A 17,996-nucleotide genomic window follows, 5' to 3' on the forward strand; every position below is an offset into this window, starting at 1 on the left:
GCGCCTCTCCTCATCAATTGCTCCTACACTGCCCTGGGACTACAGCTCCACCTGTGGGGAGCTACACCATCTTTGCTGCACCACACCATCAGTCCCAGTGGATCTGCATGCAGCGTTGGCTCAACATCTTACTTGCCAAACACCACGGGTGGTGTCACAAACTATCCAAATAAACTATTACACCATTAACATCACCGCCATTGATGTTGTGCGCCCAGGGCCACGGACCGGGTCGCCGCTGCTGTGACACACATTCCCCCTGACACCGGCCCGGTACTGAGTACCCCGCTGCCCTGGGTGTAAAGGGCGACCCATTTCCTCCCTCATTCCTGCTGGCTGCAGGTCCAGCCTCTTCCACGTCTTCTGACTCTGTGACGTATCAGGGCAGAGGGCGCAATTACATCATTATTTTGTATGCAGCATTATATTGGGCCCATTATTTTCTATGCTGCATAATATGGGGTCCTTTTTTCTGTATGGAACATTATATGGGGTTCATTATTCTATATGTAGCATTATATGGGATCCATTATTCTGTATGGAGCAATATATGGGGTCCATTATTCCGTATTGGAAAATTATATGGGGTCCATTATTCTGCATAGAGCATTATATGGGGCTCATTAGTTTGTATAGAGCACTATATGGGGCCCATTATTCTGTATGGAGTATTATGAGGCCCATTATTCTGTATGGAGCAATATATGTTGTTCATTATTCTGTATGGAGAATTATATCGGGCCCATTAGTCTGTATGGAGCATTATATGAGGCCTATTATTCTTTATGAAGCACTATATCGGGCCCATTATATTGTATAGAGGACAACGTGGTGTCCATAATACTGTATGGAGGACTATACTGTCTGTTCTAAAATTAAAACTTTTGAATTCCCCCAGGGCACGCATTATGCGCTGCAAGGATTCAACGGTTTCTGAGCTTTTGGAGAAATTACAATAAATATCACTTATGTAATGTAAGAAATACCGTATTTTTCGGATTACAAGATGCACTTTTTTTTGGGGGGGTGGGGGCGCGTCTTATAATACCATAGTAACATAATTAGCAAGGCAGAAAAAAGACATTTGTCCATCCAGTTCAGCCTGTATTCCGTCAGAATAAATCCCCAGATCTACATCCTTGTAAAGAACCTAATAACTGTAAGATACAATATTGTTACGCTATGCGGATATACCTTATCAGTCACGGTGGAACAGAGTCCCGGGGTCGCTGCTGGAGGAGGCAAGAGTGAAGCGTTGCTGCAGGCCTCAGGCTGGGATGAGGGGGTATTCCGATGTGCGCCACTGCTGGTGTTCAGTGGTGCGGGGGCTCTGCCGACAATTTGTGAAAGCCCAGAGCCGCTGCACTTACATGGTTTACTGTGCGGTGGACTCCGGTAAAATGGCTACCGGGAGCGGCACATGCGCAGATGGAGATCTCGGCACCAAGATCTCGGGAGATGAGCTCGCAGCGCTGAGATCGCATACATCCGCAGTGTCAAATCCCATCTCCACTATGCGTTCAGAGACGCAGGCGGCAGACCCGCGTATCCGGATATGCGGCGCGTCTTTTTAGAATGCAGCATATCTATTTACAATGCGGAGACGTGCCGTCCCCGCAGCATAAATTTCCCATAGACTATCATTAGATGCAGTAAAACCACATCTAATGATTAGTCACATGCGTAATAACTGCGAAAGCGCAGCTTACTATGCATGTCTACTAATTTACATAAGTTCTTACCTGTCCCACCGACAGAAGTCCGTGTCCACTGCAGTTCTCACAATAACTTAGCTTATCGCGAGAACTGCCATGCACGTGACCGGGGGTTATCTCCGGTCACACTTGGCTAGTTCTCCTGGTCAGTTGACCGCGAGAACTAGAGTGTAGGTGATCGCCGGAGATCTCCGGTGGTCATCTACAAGCTCTGCTATGTCTGGATGTCATGCATCCAAATGTAGCAGAGCTGGACTCGTCGTGGGACACTCGTTATTAATTAGATTATGTCGGACATGAAGGATTTGTGTTTATTTTTATTTTTTTCAGGAGATCGAGGGCTTTGCATGGATTAGGAGTATAATAAAATGGGAAAACTGTGGTGTTTTATTTCATTAAAATACTTTATTCTGCCTGTGTGTGTTTTAACCTTTACAAACTTTAGGATTAGTAATGGATAGGTGTCTTACTTACACCTATCCATTACTAACCGAGCTTAATGTCACCTTACAATACAAAGGTGACATTAACCCCTTATTACCCCATATGCCACTGCTACACGGCAGTGGGAAGAGAGAGGCTAAGGCCGGTTTCACATTAGCGCTTTTTAAGCGCACGCACGGCCGGGGGTAGCTCCGCCCCCGAGCCGGCTCTCTGCCCGGCGTGCCCGCCCCTTGCTTGTAGCGCCGCCTACTAGCGGACAGCGGCGCCTGCGATCGGCGCACCCTATCTTTAGCATAGGGTGCGCAGGCCGTGCGCTAGTTGCGCTTTGACCTGCGCTGCGCACTTTTGACGGTGCGCCGTGCGCGCCAAAATCCGAAAAGTTTGATTTTGGCGCGCACGGCGCACCGTCAAAAGTGCGCAGCGCAGGTCAAAGCGCAACTAGCGCACGGCCTGCGCACGATCTGCGCACCCTATGCTAAAGATAGGGTGCGCCGATCGCAGGCGCCGCTGTCCGCTAGTAGGCGGCGCTACAAGCAAGGGGCGGGCACGCCGGGCAGAGCCGGCTGGGGGGCGGAGCTACCCCCGGCCGTGCGTGCGCTTAAAAAGCGCTAATGTGAAACCGGCCTTAGTGCTGGAATTGGCGCATCTTAGAGATGAACCATTTCTGGGGTGGCTGCGGGCTGGTGTTTGTAGCCAGGCGGTGGCCAATATCCATGGCCTCTTCCTAGGCTATGAATATCAGCCCGCAGCTGTCTGCATAGCCTTTTCTGGCTATTATAGGGAGACACCATTTCATTTTTTGGGGGGCCTCCCTATTTTAATAGCCAGTAAAGGCTATGCAGACAGCTGCAGGCTTATATTCATAGCCTAAGAAGAGCCATGAGTATTACCCACTTCCCAGGCTATAAACATCGGCTCCCAGTCGCCGGCTTTGCCTGTCTGGTGCAGAAAATTGTACGGGAGCCCACGCCATTTTTTTTAAAAAATTAAACAGATATTGCATTTAAGGCCGGGATCACACTTGCAAGAAACTCGCACAAGTCTTGCACCTCAATACATGCAGCCGCACACTCGGGTCCCGACTGCCTTGTGGGTATTGAGGTGCGAGACTCATGCGAGTTTCTTGTAAGTGTGACCCCCGGCCTAACGCAGATTTCGTGTGTGTGTTTATTTAAGGCCGGAATCACACATGCGAGAATGGGGATTCTATAGGGGTAACATGGGGATTTTATGCAGGTTGACATGGGGATTCTATGGGGGTGACGTACAGCACATGGGGATTCTATGGGGTGACGTTCAGCACATGGGGACTCTATGGGGGTGACGTACAGCACATGGGGATTCTATGGGGGTGACGTACAGCACATGGGGATTCCATGGGGGTGACGTACAGCACATGGGGGATTCTATGGGGGTGACGTACAGCACATGGGGGGATTCTATGGGGGTGATATGCAGCACATGGGGGATTCTATGGGGGTGACGTTCTGCACATGGGGAGGCTATGGGAAGGCTCTATACTGTCATGCAGTATATGGGAAGGCTGTGTGGGGCTCATGCAGTATATAGGGAGGCTGTTTTGGCCTCATGCAGTATATGGGAGGCTGTGTGGGGCCTCATTCGGTGTGTGGAGAGACTGTAGACCTCATGCTGTATATAAGAAGGCTGTGTGGGGCTCATGCAATATATGGGGAGACTGTGTGGGGCCTCATGCAGTATATATGGGGAAACTGATGCTCATGCAGTACACGGGGAGGCTGTGTGGGGCTCATGCTGTACATGGGGAGGCTGTGTGGGGCTCATGCTGTACATGGGGAGGCTGTGTGGGGCTCATGCTGTATATGGGGAGGCTGTGTGGGCCTCATGCAGTGCATTTGCATTCCATATGGACATAAACGGATGGCCGCGCCTGCTGTGAGCAGACAGGGCACAAAACGGTGCAATCCTACAATCCAAATCTGAAGGTGCTAAGGGGAGCTGCACGGAAATTACAACCTTTTCTACAAAAAGATGCCCGATTACAATCCATATTTCCTGACCCCCCACTACTGTGTTTTAGGCAGCCCCCTAATATAAGAAGTATCATTGTTAGAAGCTCCCTGTCCTCCCCAACAGAGGCAGGAACCTTTCCTTGCAACCAGAAAAAATGTAAAACCTGTCCATTTATAATGACCACGGACAAGATAAAGATCCCCAATTCACATCAGGACTACAAGATCCCAGGCACTCCCCAATTCACATCAGGACTACAAGATCCCTGGCAGTTTCAGCTGCATCACATCTAATGTGGTGTACCTAATCATTTGTACTAAATGTCCAACTGGGGGTCTGTATGTGGGGGAGACAGGGCAAAAACTGAGAACAAGGATGAATTCTCATCGTCACACAATAAGGCTGTGTGCCCACGATGCGATTTTTAAGCGTTTGTGCCACGATTTTTAGCGTGAAAACGCTGTGAAAACGTTTAAAAAACTCGTACAGAACGCACCCCATGCATTCCTATGGCATTCTGCACATGCTGTACTAATGCTGCGCTTTTTTCCGCGGCGGAATTGCATCGCGGAAAAAAACGCAGCATGCTCATTCTTTTTGCGGAATCGCAAAGAATTGCCATGATTCCACACCCATAGGAATGCATGAGAACCACTTACTTCCCGCATGTGGCTATGCCCACCATGCGCAAAGTTAAGCGTCTCATGTGCGGTTGGTACCCACGGTGTGGAGGAGAGGAGACTGTCCTCCAGGCCCTTGGTACCATACCCCTGTAAAAAAAAAAGAATAAAAAATCGGGGTATATTTACCTTCCGGTGTCACGCGCAGCCTTCCCGGGCCTCAGCGTTCCCAGTAATGCCTTGCGGCAAGGGCCTGTGATGACGTAGTCTTGCGTTACTCTAGTGGTCTCGTGAGATCACTATAGCAACGCAAGACCAACGTCATCACAGGTCTCGCAAGGCATCGCTGGGAACGGGAGCGTCGCTGAGACTGCGCGGGACGTCGGAAGGTAAATATACCCCGATTTTTTATTTTTTTATCATTTTTAATATTCTATCTTTTACTATTGATGCCGCAATAGTAAAAAGCTAGTCACACTTGTCAAACACTATGTTTGACGAGTGTGACCAACCTGTCAATCACTTTCCAAGCGATGCTTCAAATCGCTTGGAAAGTGCTTGAATTTCGCACGCGAAAATTGCGAACATAATCGTGGTAAAATCGCGTGAAAAAAACGCGCGTTTTCTGGGAAGGAGTCTGGTTTTGAGTGTCCGGTTTAAAACACTATGTGGGCACATAGCCTAAGAGAAAAAAGAATGGATCTACCTGTGGCAAAACATTTTTGTATCCCTGGTAATAGCATGATGGACATTAAATTACTTGTATTAAAAGGTAACTTCAAGTCTCAGTGAGACAGAAGAGTTTCTGAGTAAAAATTTATGAAAACTTGACACTCTCATTGCAGGAATGAATGTGTCTCATGGATTTATGTCTTTTTACATCAATTAAGGAATTTGCTCTTCAGACCTTCTGGGGTCATTACACAACACAGAACCAGACCCCAATCAGAGGGCAATAAAACCTTCACACTGCTTATCTATGAATTGTTCCAATATTTATGCTTATCCCTCTCCCATAATGATAATTCTGCTTCACATCACTTGTCTTTTCTATTGCATTATTTCTGTGCTGTATTGTGCATAAATATGTGACTCTTCAGATTTTGTATTAGTCTAGCCTGATGAAGAGACCTGAGTAATCTGGAAAGCTTGCAATTTGTTACCATCTTTTCAGTTAGCCATTAACAGGTATCAACCACTGAGGACTCTTAACTCTAAGGGTATGTGCACACGTTGCGGATACTGCTGCGGATCCGCAGCGGATTTGGCCCTGCGGATCCGCAGCAGATCCGCAGGCATTGTACAGTACAATGCAAAGCAATGGGTTTTCAAAACCGCAGTGCACATGCTGTGGATTTTTCTGGGCTGATTTGCTGCGGTTTTAAATCCGCAGCATATCAATTCTTCCTGCGGATTCCGCAGCAGTTGGACACCTGTTCCATTGTCCAGGTGTCAAACCGCAGGCAAATCCACAGATAAACCGCAGGTCACTTTACCTGTGGTTTTACCTGCAAATCCGCAGCTGAATCCGCACTGTGTGCACTCACCCTTAATATTCTGCAATCCTCTCTGATATTCTATGTAATATAATTGTAATATTGTTATTGGGAACACTCCCTCTAGGTGTAGTAGTAAAAGAAGGGAAACTAGTGGGACATGAAACAGATCAGATCTATAGTTACCTTCATGAGCTCTTGTTCTATGTGTCATTCCAGCTATAATTTATTGTTGTACTAGTAAAAGACTTTATTTGATAAAATCTTGCCCCGACTTTAGTGAAGATGTTTGCAAACTCTGGGAATGTCTCCAATGTGGAGCTCACAGCTGCTTTTCCTGTTTCTTTGTTCCTTACTCCTCCCCCCAGGCTTCTGTTACTCTCTTCATTGACTTACAATTGTGTAAACTGAAACCCAGCACATTTCCTGCTCACTCATGTCCATAGACACAAACAGGGAGTTGGTTTTATGCAAGTCACTTCTGTTACTGGTATACAGAAAAATCCACACGTCTTTCAAAGAAGGGAAAAAAGACAGTGTTTCATTCATTTTAATTCAATCCCATCACCTTCCTTGCACAGAAGGGAGCTAAGCTTGTACCTACTTGTATAGAATGCATGACCTAAGTCTACGCAGGTTAGCACCAGACAGAACTATACGTTTGGATGAGCTTTTAACTTCATTTCCCACTTTGCATTTGGAAAGCTCGAGCCTTCTTCTGCAATTAAAATGTTCTAATTTCTCTAGAAACATTAAGTCCAAAAGCATAACCAAGATTATTGCTTGGCATGTAGATGGCGGTGTAACATTTAGAGGGATAGAGAATAAGGTATATTCCTTTAATTGTAAGTGTTATGGAATTAATGTACAGTTTGGTTTTAAGAAATGTGCCAAGTTGAGTTTCTGATTGCGGGAATCAGAAAGTTTTGAAACTAGAAACTAAATTTACTGAAGGAATCTGTTTCTCTAAGGGCCCCGTCACACATGGCGACTCACCAGCGATCCCGACAATGATATGACCTTGTCAGGATCGCTGGTGTGTCGCTATATGATCGCTGGTGAGCTGCCAAACAGGCAGATCTCAGCAGTGATCAGGACAGTGACGACGCAGGTAACAAGCGACGCACGTCACTTAGTTACCTGCAGTGTACGTTAAGATACCAGCGCGCTGGTGCAGGGATCTGGTAACCAAGGTAAACATCGGCTTTCTAAGCGTCGCGCGGCACTTAGAAACCCGCTGTTTACCTTGGTTACCAGCTCCCTGCACCAGCGCGCTGGTATCTAACGTACACATCGGGTTTGTAAGCGCCGATGTGTACCTTGGTTACCAGCTCGCTGATCGTTGATCTCCCGCCTGCCACATGCAGCGATGCGTGCTGGCCAGCGGGAGACTAAAGATCAAAAAATGTCCAGGCCATTTGAGCACGATCAGCGATACCCGGCAGGGGGGCCGGTCGCTAATAAGTGTCACACACAGCGATATCGCTGCTGCGTCACAAAACTTGTGACGCAGCAGCGATCTCGCTAGCGATCTTGCTGTGTGTGACGGGGGGCTTAAGACAAGTCTACAAGGTAATGTTAGTAGGTGCAGGAGACAGGTTTATGATAGGAGACCCCTACTGGCTCCATAAGTGGGGGTCTCCAGGGAGGAGACACCAACCTATCACATACTTTGGCATATCCTGATCCTCTGCACTCAGCAGACTTCTTATTTCACCATTTAGGCTAAGTGCACACGTACCGGAACTCTCGCGGAAATTACCGCGAGAATTCCGGAATTCCATTCCGCGGGAAAATCGCATTTTAAATTCCCGGGGAAAAAAAACTAGCATTTTGCAAGCGTAATTAGGTTGCAGAATGCTAGCGTTTTCCAAGCGATCTGTAGCATCGCTTGGAGAACTGATTGACAGGTTGGTCACACTCGTCAAACATAGTGTTTGACAAGTGTGACCAACTTTTTACTACTGAGGCCGCCTATGCAGCATCAGTAGTAAAAGATAAAATGTAAAAAAAAAAAAAAAATGGTGTTATTCTTACCTTCCGGCATCCCGCGCAGGCGTTCCCAGTAATCCTTTGCGAAAATGCCCGCGATGACGTCCGTTCTCGCGGGATCGCGATGTCTCACGGTAATTCGCGATGACGTCGCGAGAATGACCGCGAGACTTCGCGATCCCGCGAGAACGGACTCCATCGCGGGCATTTTCGCAAAGGATTACTGGGACCGGGAGCGTGGAGAGAGGCGGGAAGGCTGCGTGGGACGTCGGAAGGTAAGAATAACAATATTTTTTATTTTAAATTCTATTTTTTACAGGGATATGGTACCCAAAGCTCGGAGGACAGTCTCCTCTCCTCCGGACCAGGGGTACCATCCGCAAATGTTCTGCTTACTTTCCGGATGGTGTGCACAGCCACATGCGGGATGTAAGCGGAACAATGCATTCCTATGGGTGCGGGATCGCCACGATTCCGCAAATTAATGAGCATGCTGCGGCTTTTACCGCAAAGCGATTCCGCCGCGGTAAAAACCGCAGCATTAGCACAGCATTGCGGAATCCCATAGGAATGCATGGGATGCTTATTTTTCACATTTTCGCGGCAAAATCGCGCGGTTAAAACCGCCGCGGAAACGCGAAAAAAACGCCACGTGTGAACTCAGCCTTAGTGACATGGTTTTAGACAAACAGGACGGATGCACTGAACATGTGCACATTCCTCATACATCTGAGCATAGCTTGTAAGGAAACAGGACCAGTAGCTGTTCTGTAGCTGCATACATTATTTTTTATCACATACATTTGTCTGCAAATTTTGCCTTTTAAAATCTTTTGCTGCCAGAAAAACTAGCCTACCTATATAATCTGCTTGTTTGGACTCACTATAGAGAATTTAATTGCATCTCACCTTGAGCCTTTTTAGCATTCCAGCTTTTTATCTTTACATTTTCATTGAGCTGCATCCTCCTGCCCACACCTACCAAACACACCCTTCTTTTCTCAGTGTTCTGAGTCTCCTGCTGTGCATTGTCTCCAGGAGAGACCTTCTGTAGTTTCCACTCCAGAGACACAATGAAAAGCAATCTGCACACAGCACGTAGCGTTTCTACATCCACAGCCATGAAATCATGTATGTCATAGGTGTGTACATTTATGTACTTCTTGAGTGTTGGAAGGTTAGGCTACTTTCACACTTCAGGTTTTTGCCGTCAATTGCAAACCGGCAGAGTGTGAAAAAACGGATCCGTTTCCTTCTTGCAAACAACCTGATGCAACCGGATCCGTTTTTTGAACGGATACGGCGCACTAGAAATTTAAAGGAAGAGAGTGAGAGAGAGAGAGATTTTTCCGCCCCAGAGTTAACATTCATGCCAGAGTAAATTTGCCGAGCATGCGCAGTGGAAAAAAGCGGAAAAAAGGTTGCATGGAACGTTTTTTCATGACGCCGCACCATCACTTTTTGTCGTATCCGGCAAAAGCCGGACGCGGCGCGTATCCATGCGACGCAATGCAGCACTAATGTATGTCAATGGGGAAAAACCCGAATCCGGCACCACATATCGCCGGATCCAGTTTTGCAAATTTTCGTTGCGGGGTGCCGGATTAAAAAAGCAGGAATTGCGAAGTAGCCTCTCTCTCTCTCCGTATCACTGTTCCTTTAAATTTCTAGTGCGCCGTATCCGTCCAAAAAGCGGATCCGGTTGCATCAGGTTGTTGCAAAAAGGAAACGGATCTGTTTTTTCACACTCTGCCGCTTTGCAACTAAGGCCGGAGTCACACACAACGATAAAAAAATCGGTCTGATTTTTACGGACCGAAATCGCACAAAGGTTTCTTGACCAGGGATCTGTCTGTCATCCGAATTTCCTGCGATGATCCGATTTTATTCTCATCTAAGCATCCGTTTGACATCTGGCGATATTTTCTCTGAGGCTTGCAAAATGGACAAACGATGGTTTTTAGGCCTGAAACTAATTTAAATCATCATACAGCCCTATATTTATGGGCTCTCCAACAGGTGGGAGCCTGCTACCTTTGCCATAGAGTCAGTGCTTGGATTTTTTTTATCTCTGCTTTGTGCTAAACATGACAGACAGGCTGACTTTTAACAACGAGTGTGTTCTTTTCTTTTGGGTTATATCCCGACGTTTTGGTGAGCCATACCCTGTGATTATTGATCCGAGGAGGCGTAGATGAATGTGGGTCCATCCGCTTTTGTTGCGCAGGATATCTAAAGGCCATTTCCACCGTCTCTATACATCTCTGCGTAGCCATCCGGAGACGTTCTTTCAATATTGTCGGATGAGCCTTGCTACATTTGATCTTTTGCTGGATATTGTTCGCCCTGGGATCACGTTTCAGGACACAAGGATGCGCAAAGCTATTTCTGCAGAGGAGCCGCTTCTCCTCACCTTACGGTATGTATTAAAGCAATATGTTGATGATGCAGCATATTTCATTTCCAGACCTTGAATCTTATAGATTTTTGGCATGTAATATATATTTACAAGCACATTTCCCAAGATGCATGATATGCTTGTGTTTTACTGAACAAAGCCATGGCATTTAATTTAATGTTGACCATGCGTACTTTAGAATTGATAGACTATAAATTTGATTTAAGCTTTATCTGTTGTTTGTTGGGCTGTGTACTCATGTGTTTTGGTTTTTTTTTAGCTTCCTTTCAACTGGCCTTTCATATGCTGGTCTGCATTTAGAATTTTTAATTGGGAAATCAACAATCTCTGGCATTGTCCGGTCTACCTGTTCAGAAATCTGGTCTAGACTCCATCATGTGGTAATGCCAGAGCCCAAATGGCAGACTGGTTGCATATCTCCCTTGGATTTGAGGCCACGTGCCAGTTTCCACAATGTATTGGAGCCCTGGATGGGAAAGCACATCCGTGTGCGTAAGCTGCCGAACTCAGGGTCCCAATTCTATAATTATAAACAATATTTTTCAGTAGTATTCTTGGCCCTGGTCGACACTCACTACAGGTTTATAATTGTAGATATTGGGGCCTATGGAAGAACTGGAGACTCCAGAGTCTTCAATTCTTCCATTATGGGTCGGCGGCTGCGTAATAATCATCTTGACCTACCACCACCACGTCAGCTTCCAGACTCAAATCTTGAACCGATGCGTTATGTTCTTGTAGCAGATGAGGCGTTTCAATTGAGCTGACATGTCATGAGGCCATATCCAAGAAGAAACCTTGACCACCGAAGTTGAATATTTAACTCGCGCCTATCACGTGCTTGGCGACTGATGGAGTGTGCCTTTGGTATTCTTTTGGCCAAATGGAGGGTCTTACAGTCCGCCAATCAGCTGAGTGAAGCTAATGTAAATGAAGTTATTAAAGCCTGTGTGGTCCTACATAACTTCACACAAATTCATGATTGGGGAAGAGTCTTGAGGAGATCGTTTGCATATTCCCAGTGCCTTCTGGGATAAGTGAAGAGTCTCCGCGAGCTCAACGATCACTGGGTTTTGGCCGTTGCAGCTGAAAAGAGGAAATCGGAAAACCAGGGGAAGAGTCTTGAGGAGATCGTTTGCATATTCCCAGTGCCTTCTGGGATAAGTGAAGAGTCTCCGCGAGCTCAACGATCACTGGGTTTTGGCCGTTGCAGCTGAAAAGAGGAAATCGGAAAACCAGGGGAAGAGTCTTGAGGAGATCGTTTGCATATTCCCAGTGCCTTCTGGGATAAGTGAAGAGTCTCCGCGAGCTCAACGATCACTGGGTTTTGGCCGTTGCAGCTGAAAAGAGGAAATCGGAAAACCAGGGGAAGAGTCTTGAGGAGATCGTTTGCATATTCCCAGTGCCTTCTGGGATAAGTGAAGAGTCTCCGCGAGCTCAACGATCACTGGGTTTTGGCCGTTGCAGCTGAAAAGAGGAAATCGGAAAACCAGGGGAAGAGTCTTGAGGAGATCGTTTGCATATTCCCAGTGCCTTCTGGGATAAGTGAAGAGTCTCCGCGAGCTCAACGATCACTGGGTTTTGGCCGTTGCAGCTGAAAAGAGGAAATCGGAAAACCAGGGGAAGAGTCTTGAGGAGATCGTTTGCATATTCCCAGTGCCTTCTGGGATAAGTGAAGAGTCTCCGCGAGCTCAACGATCACTGGGTTTTGGCCGTTGCAGCTGAAAAGAGGAAATCGGAAAACCAGGGGAAGAGTCTTGAGGAGATCGTTTGCATATTCCCAGTGCCTTCTGGGATAAGTGAAGAGTCTCCGTGAGCTCAACGATCACTGGGTTTTGGCCGTTGCAGCTGAAAAGAGGAAATCGGAAAACCAGGGGAAGAGTCTTGAGGAGATCGTTTGCATATTCCCAGTGCCTTCTGGGATAAGTGAAGAGTCTCCGCGAGCTCAACGATCACTGGGTTTTGGCCGTTGCAGCTGAAAAGAGGAAATCGGAAAACCAGGGGAAGAGTCTTGAGGAGATCGTTTGCATATTCCCAGTGCCTTCTGGGATAAGTGAAGAGTCTCCGCGAGCTCAACGATCACTGGGTTTTGGCCGTTGCAGCTGAAAAGAGGAAATCGGAAAACCAGGGGAAGAGTCTTGAGGAGATCGTTTGCATATTCCCAGTGCCTTCTGGGATAAGTGAAGAGTCTCCGCGAGCTCAACGATCACTGGGTTTTGGCCGTTGCAGCTGAAAAGAGGAAATCGGAAAACCAGGGGAAGAGTCTTGAGGAGATCGTTTGCATATTCCCAGTGCCTTCTGGGATAAGTGAAGAGTCTCCGCGAGCTCAACGATCACTGGGTTTTGGCCGTTGCAGCTGAAAAGAGGAAATCGGAAAACCAGGGGAAGAGTCTTGAGGAGATCGTTTGCATATTCCCAGTGCCTTCTGGGATAAGTGAAGAGTCTCCGCGAGCTCAACGATCACTGGGTTTTGGCCGTTGCAGCTGAAAAGAGGAAATCGGAAAACCAGGGGAAGAGTCTTGAGGAGATCGTTTGCATATTCCCAGTGCCTTCTGGGATAAGTGAAGAGTCTCCGCGAGCTCAACGATCACTGGGTTTTGGCCGTTGCAGCTGAAAAGAGGAAATCGGAAAACCAGGGGAAGAGTCTTGAGGAGATCGTTTGCATATTCCCAGTGCCTTCTGGGATAAGTGAAGAGTCTCCGCGAGCTCAACGATCACTGGGTTTTGGCCGTTGCAGCTGAAAAGAGGAAATCGGAAAACCAGGGGAAGAGTCTTGAGGAGATCGTTTGCATATTCCCAGTGCCTTCTGGGATAAGTGAAGAGTCTCCGCGAGCTCAACGATCACTGGGTTTTGGCCGTTGCAGCTGAAAAGAGGAAATCGGAAAACCAGGGGAAGAGTCTTGAGGAGATCGTTTGCATATTCCCAGTGCCTTCTGGGATAAGTGAAGAGTCTCCGCGAGCTCAACGATCACTGGGTTTTGGCCGTTGCAGCTGAAAAGAGGAAATCGGAAAACCAGGGGAAGAGTCTTGAGGAGATCGTTTGCATATTCCCAGTGCCTTCTGGGATAAGTGAAGAGTCTCCGCGAGCTCAACGATCACTGGGTTTTGGCCGTTGCAGCTGAAAAGAGGAAATCGGAAAACCAGGGGAAGAGTCTTGAGGAGATCGTTTGCATATTCCCAGTGCCTTCTGGGATAAGTGAAGAGTCTCCGCGAGCTCAACGATCACTGGGTTTTGGCCGTTGCAGCTGAAAAGAGGAAATCGGAAAACCAGGGGAAGAGTCTTGAGGAGATCGTTTGCATATTCCCAGTGCCTTCTGGGATAAGTGAAGAGTCTCCGCGAGCTCAACGATCACTGGGTTTTGGCCGTTGCAGCTGAAAAGAGGAAATCGGAAAACCAGGGGAAGAGTCTTGAGGAGATCGTTTGCATATTCCCAGTGCCTTCTGGGATAAGTGAAGAGTCTCCGCGAGCTCAACGATCACTGGGTTTTGGCCGTTGCAGCTGAAAAGAGGAAATCGGAAAACCAGGGGAAGAGTCTTGAGGAGATCGTTTGCATATTCCCAGTGCCTTCTGGGATAAGTGAAGTCTCCGCGAGCTCAACGATCACTGGGTTTTGGCCGTTGCAGCTGAAAAGAGGAAATCGGAAAACCAGGGGAAGAGTCTTGAGGAGATCGTTTGCATATTCCCAGTGCCTTCTGGGATAAGTGAAGAGTCTCCGCGAGCTCAACGATCACTGGGTTTTGGCCGTTGCAGCTGAAAAGAGGAAATCGGAAAACCAGGGGAAGAGTCTTGAGGAGATCGTTTGCATATTCCCAGTGCCTTCTGGGATAAGTGAAGAGTCTCCGCGAGCTCAACGATCACTGGGTTTTGGCCGTTGCAGCTGAAAAGAGGAAATCGGAAAACCAGGGGAAGAGTCTTGAGGAGATCGTTTGCATATTCCCAGTGCCTTCTGGGATAAGTGAAGAGTCTCCGCGAGCTCAACGATCACTGGGTTTTGGCCGTTGCAGCTGAAAAGAGGAAATCGGAAAAACCGCGCGCCGAATTTGGGCTCATCTTTCATCGTTTTTAAGAAATCTCAAGATGGAAGAGGCCAGGAGCCATTTGGTGAGCTGCATTTCTTGCTACATGTTCACAGACTTACCAGTGGAAAAGCCAAACTTCACATGCCACAAATGCAAGCTTGTGTCCCTGTTGGAGGAAAAGTTGGAAAATCTCGAAGAGAGGTTAGCTACGTTGAAGATCATTAAGGAAGGTGAAGAGTTCTTGGACAGAGCAGAATTATCTCTTCATGTTACAGAAAGAGAAGAAATTCGAAGTGCACCTGAAGAAACAGAGGAATGGAGACATGTGACCCAGAGAAGCAGGAGGATCAGGAGGCAGTCAGCACCCATACTGCTCAGAAACCAGTACCAGGCTCTCACGCAGGAAAACGATAAAGAAATACATCAGGATAAGACTTTGCCAACAAGCAGCAACCTTGTACGCCTTCAGAGTCCTCCTGGATGGAGAAAGAAAAATGTTGTGAAGAAGAAACGGAGAGTGGTGGTCATGGGGGATTCCCTGTTGAGAGGAACTTAGGCCGCTATCTGCAGACCGGATATAACTTCAAGAGAAATGTGTTGTCTTCCAGGTGCAAAAATTAAAGATGTGTCTGACAGGATATCAGGACTCTTCAGACCTACAGATGACCACCCATTCCTGCTACTACATGTGGGGACAAATGACACTGCAAGAAACGACCTGGAAACCATCTGCAGAGACTTTGAAGACTTAGGCAAGAAAGTGAAAGAACTGGGAGCGCAGGTGGTCTTCTCTTCCATCCTCCCAGTGGATGGCCATGGAACAAGGAGGTGGAATAAGATTCTGCAGGTGAACAACTGGCTACGTCGATGGTGCCGTCAGCAACGATTTGGATTTCTGGATCACGGAGTGAACTACTTATACGATGGACTACTTGCTAGAGATGGGGTGCACCTTACGAAGACTGGAAAACATGTATTTGGAAGTCGCCTTGCTACACTTGTAAGGAGAGCTTTAAACTAGAACAACATGGGAAGGGAAGCAAAAGACCAGAAAAAGCCATACACCTGACAAATGCTATTGAGAACTCTGCTATTAGAAGTGGAAAGGAAGAACAAAGACAAAAGAATCTAATTAATAAAAATATTGGAGAAAGAGAAACCAATCACAAACTAAAATGTTTCTATACTAATGCACAAAGCATGGGCAACAAACAAGGAGAATTGGAACTACTAACACAGGAAAAGAAATATGATGTCATTGGAATCACTGAAACTTGGTGGGACAATACACATGATTGGAATACAAGACTAGAAGGATACAACTTATTTGCAAGAAACAGACTTGATAAACGAGGAGGGGGTGTCGCATTGTATGTTCGAAACGCGTATATCTGCACAGTGATTGAAGCTTCAGAGACTGGGAGTTCTGTGGAAACTGTTTGGGTAAGAATACAAGGACAGAACAATGGAAAGGACACCATTGTAGGCATTTACTACAGGCCGCCTGTGCAAGCTGAAGCTATGGATGAACTCTTTATGCATCAAATGGCCAAGTTCTCCAAAAAATATGACATAGTTGTCATGGGAGATTTCAACTATCCAGACATTTGTTGGGAATCTCTCTCAGGCAAAACTAACAGGTCAAGGAAATTCTTATCCTCTCTTGCTGACAACTTTATCTTCCAAAAGGTAAGGGAGAAAACAAGGGGAACTGCTACCTTGGATCTAATCCTTATAAACAGGGAGGAAATGGTTGAGGAGGTAAAAGTGGCTGGGACCCTAGGAGGTAGCGACCATGCTATTTTAGAATTTTGGATAACTAGAGGCGGAAGACCTGTGAAGACTCAGACATCAAGGTTAGATTTCAGAAAGGCAGATTTTAAGGGATTCAGAAAGAGAATTGGAGGGATCCAATGGCTGGATATCCTTAAAGACAAAAATGTCCAGGAAGGATGGGAAATCTTGAAAAATGAAATTCTCAAAGCACAGTTGTTAACAATTCCGAAAAGAGGGAAGAATAGGAAGCAGTTAAGGAAACCAGGATGGATGAACACAGAACTTAAGCACATGCTAAAAAGGAAGAAAAAAATGTTTATAAAATGGAAAGAGGGAGGCATATCTAAAGAAGAATATAATGCTGTCTGCAGAACCTGCAGGGCACAAATCAGATTATCTAAAGCTGAAAATGAATTGAGGCTTGCAAGAGATGTCAAAAGCAATAATAAAGGATTTTGGGGATATGTCAAAAGTAAAAGAAAAGTCAAAGATGCTATAGGATTTTTACAGGATGAAAATGATGAAATGGTAAGACAGGATGTTGAGAAGGCTGAACTTTTAAATTCCTATTTTGCATCTGTTTTCTCTCAGCAAAGAAATGTAACATCAACTGTTATTCACTGTCCTATTAAGGGAATAGAAGAATCCAGGATATCTATAAACAGAAAGATAGTGAGGAAACACTTAGCTAGCCTAAATGAATTCAAGTCTCCAGGTCCAGATGAATTACACCCCAGAGTACTGAAGGAGATAGCAGAAGAAATTTTTGAACCCCTCTCTATAATCTTTGAAAATTCTTGGAGAACAGGAGAAGTGCCAGAAGACTGGAGAAGAGCAAATGTTGTTCCTATCTTCAAAAAGGGGAAGAAGGTGGACCCAGGTAACTATAGGCCGGTGAGTCTGACTTCTATACCAGGAAAGATCTTTGAACAAATTATTAAACAACATGTATGTCAATACCTGGATAAGAATGAAGTGATTAAACAGAGTCAACATGGGTTTGTAACTAATAAGTCATGTCAGACTAACTTAATTTCCTTCTATGACGGTATCACTGATTGGGTGGATCAAGGAAATGCTGTAGATATAGTATATCTTGACTTCAGCAAAGCATTTGACAAAGTCTCTCATACAATCCTTATTGAAAAAATGATTAAGTATGGAATGGACAAGGCAACTGTTAGGTGGATTCATAACTGGCTTAGTGATCGGACCCAAAGAGTGGTCGTAAATGGCTGCACATCCAGTTGGAAGAATGTCTCAAGTGGGGTACCACAGGGCTCTGTCCTGGGCCCTGTATTGTTCAACATCTTTATCAACGATTTAGATGAAGGAATTGAGGGTAAACTGATTAAATTTGCTGATGACACAAAGCTAGGAGGGATAGCTAATACTAGAGAAGAGAGAGAGAGGATTCAAAAAGATTTAAATAAACTGGAGAAGTGGGCAGCAACTAACAGAATGGTTTTTAACAGGGAGAAATGCAAAGTACTACATCTGGGCAATAAAAATGGAAAAAACA

The sequence above is a fragment of the Dendrobates tinctorius genome, unplaced genomic scaffold (genome assembly GCF_039654945.1).
Source record: "Dendrobates tinctorius isolate UK_male_01 unplaced genomic scaffold, ASM3965494v1 ptg000008l, whole genome shotgun sequence".
NCBI lineage: Eukaryota > Metazoa > Chordata > Amphibia > Anura > Dendrobatidae > Dendrobates > Dendrobates tinctorius.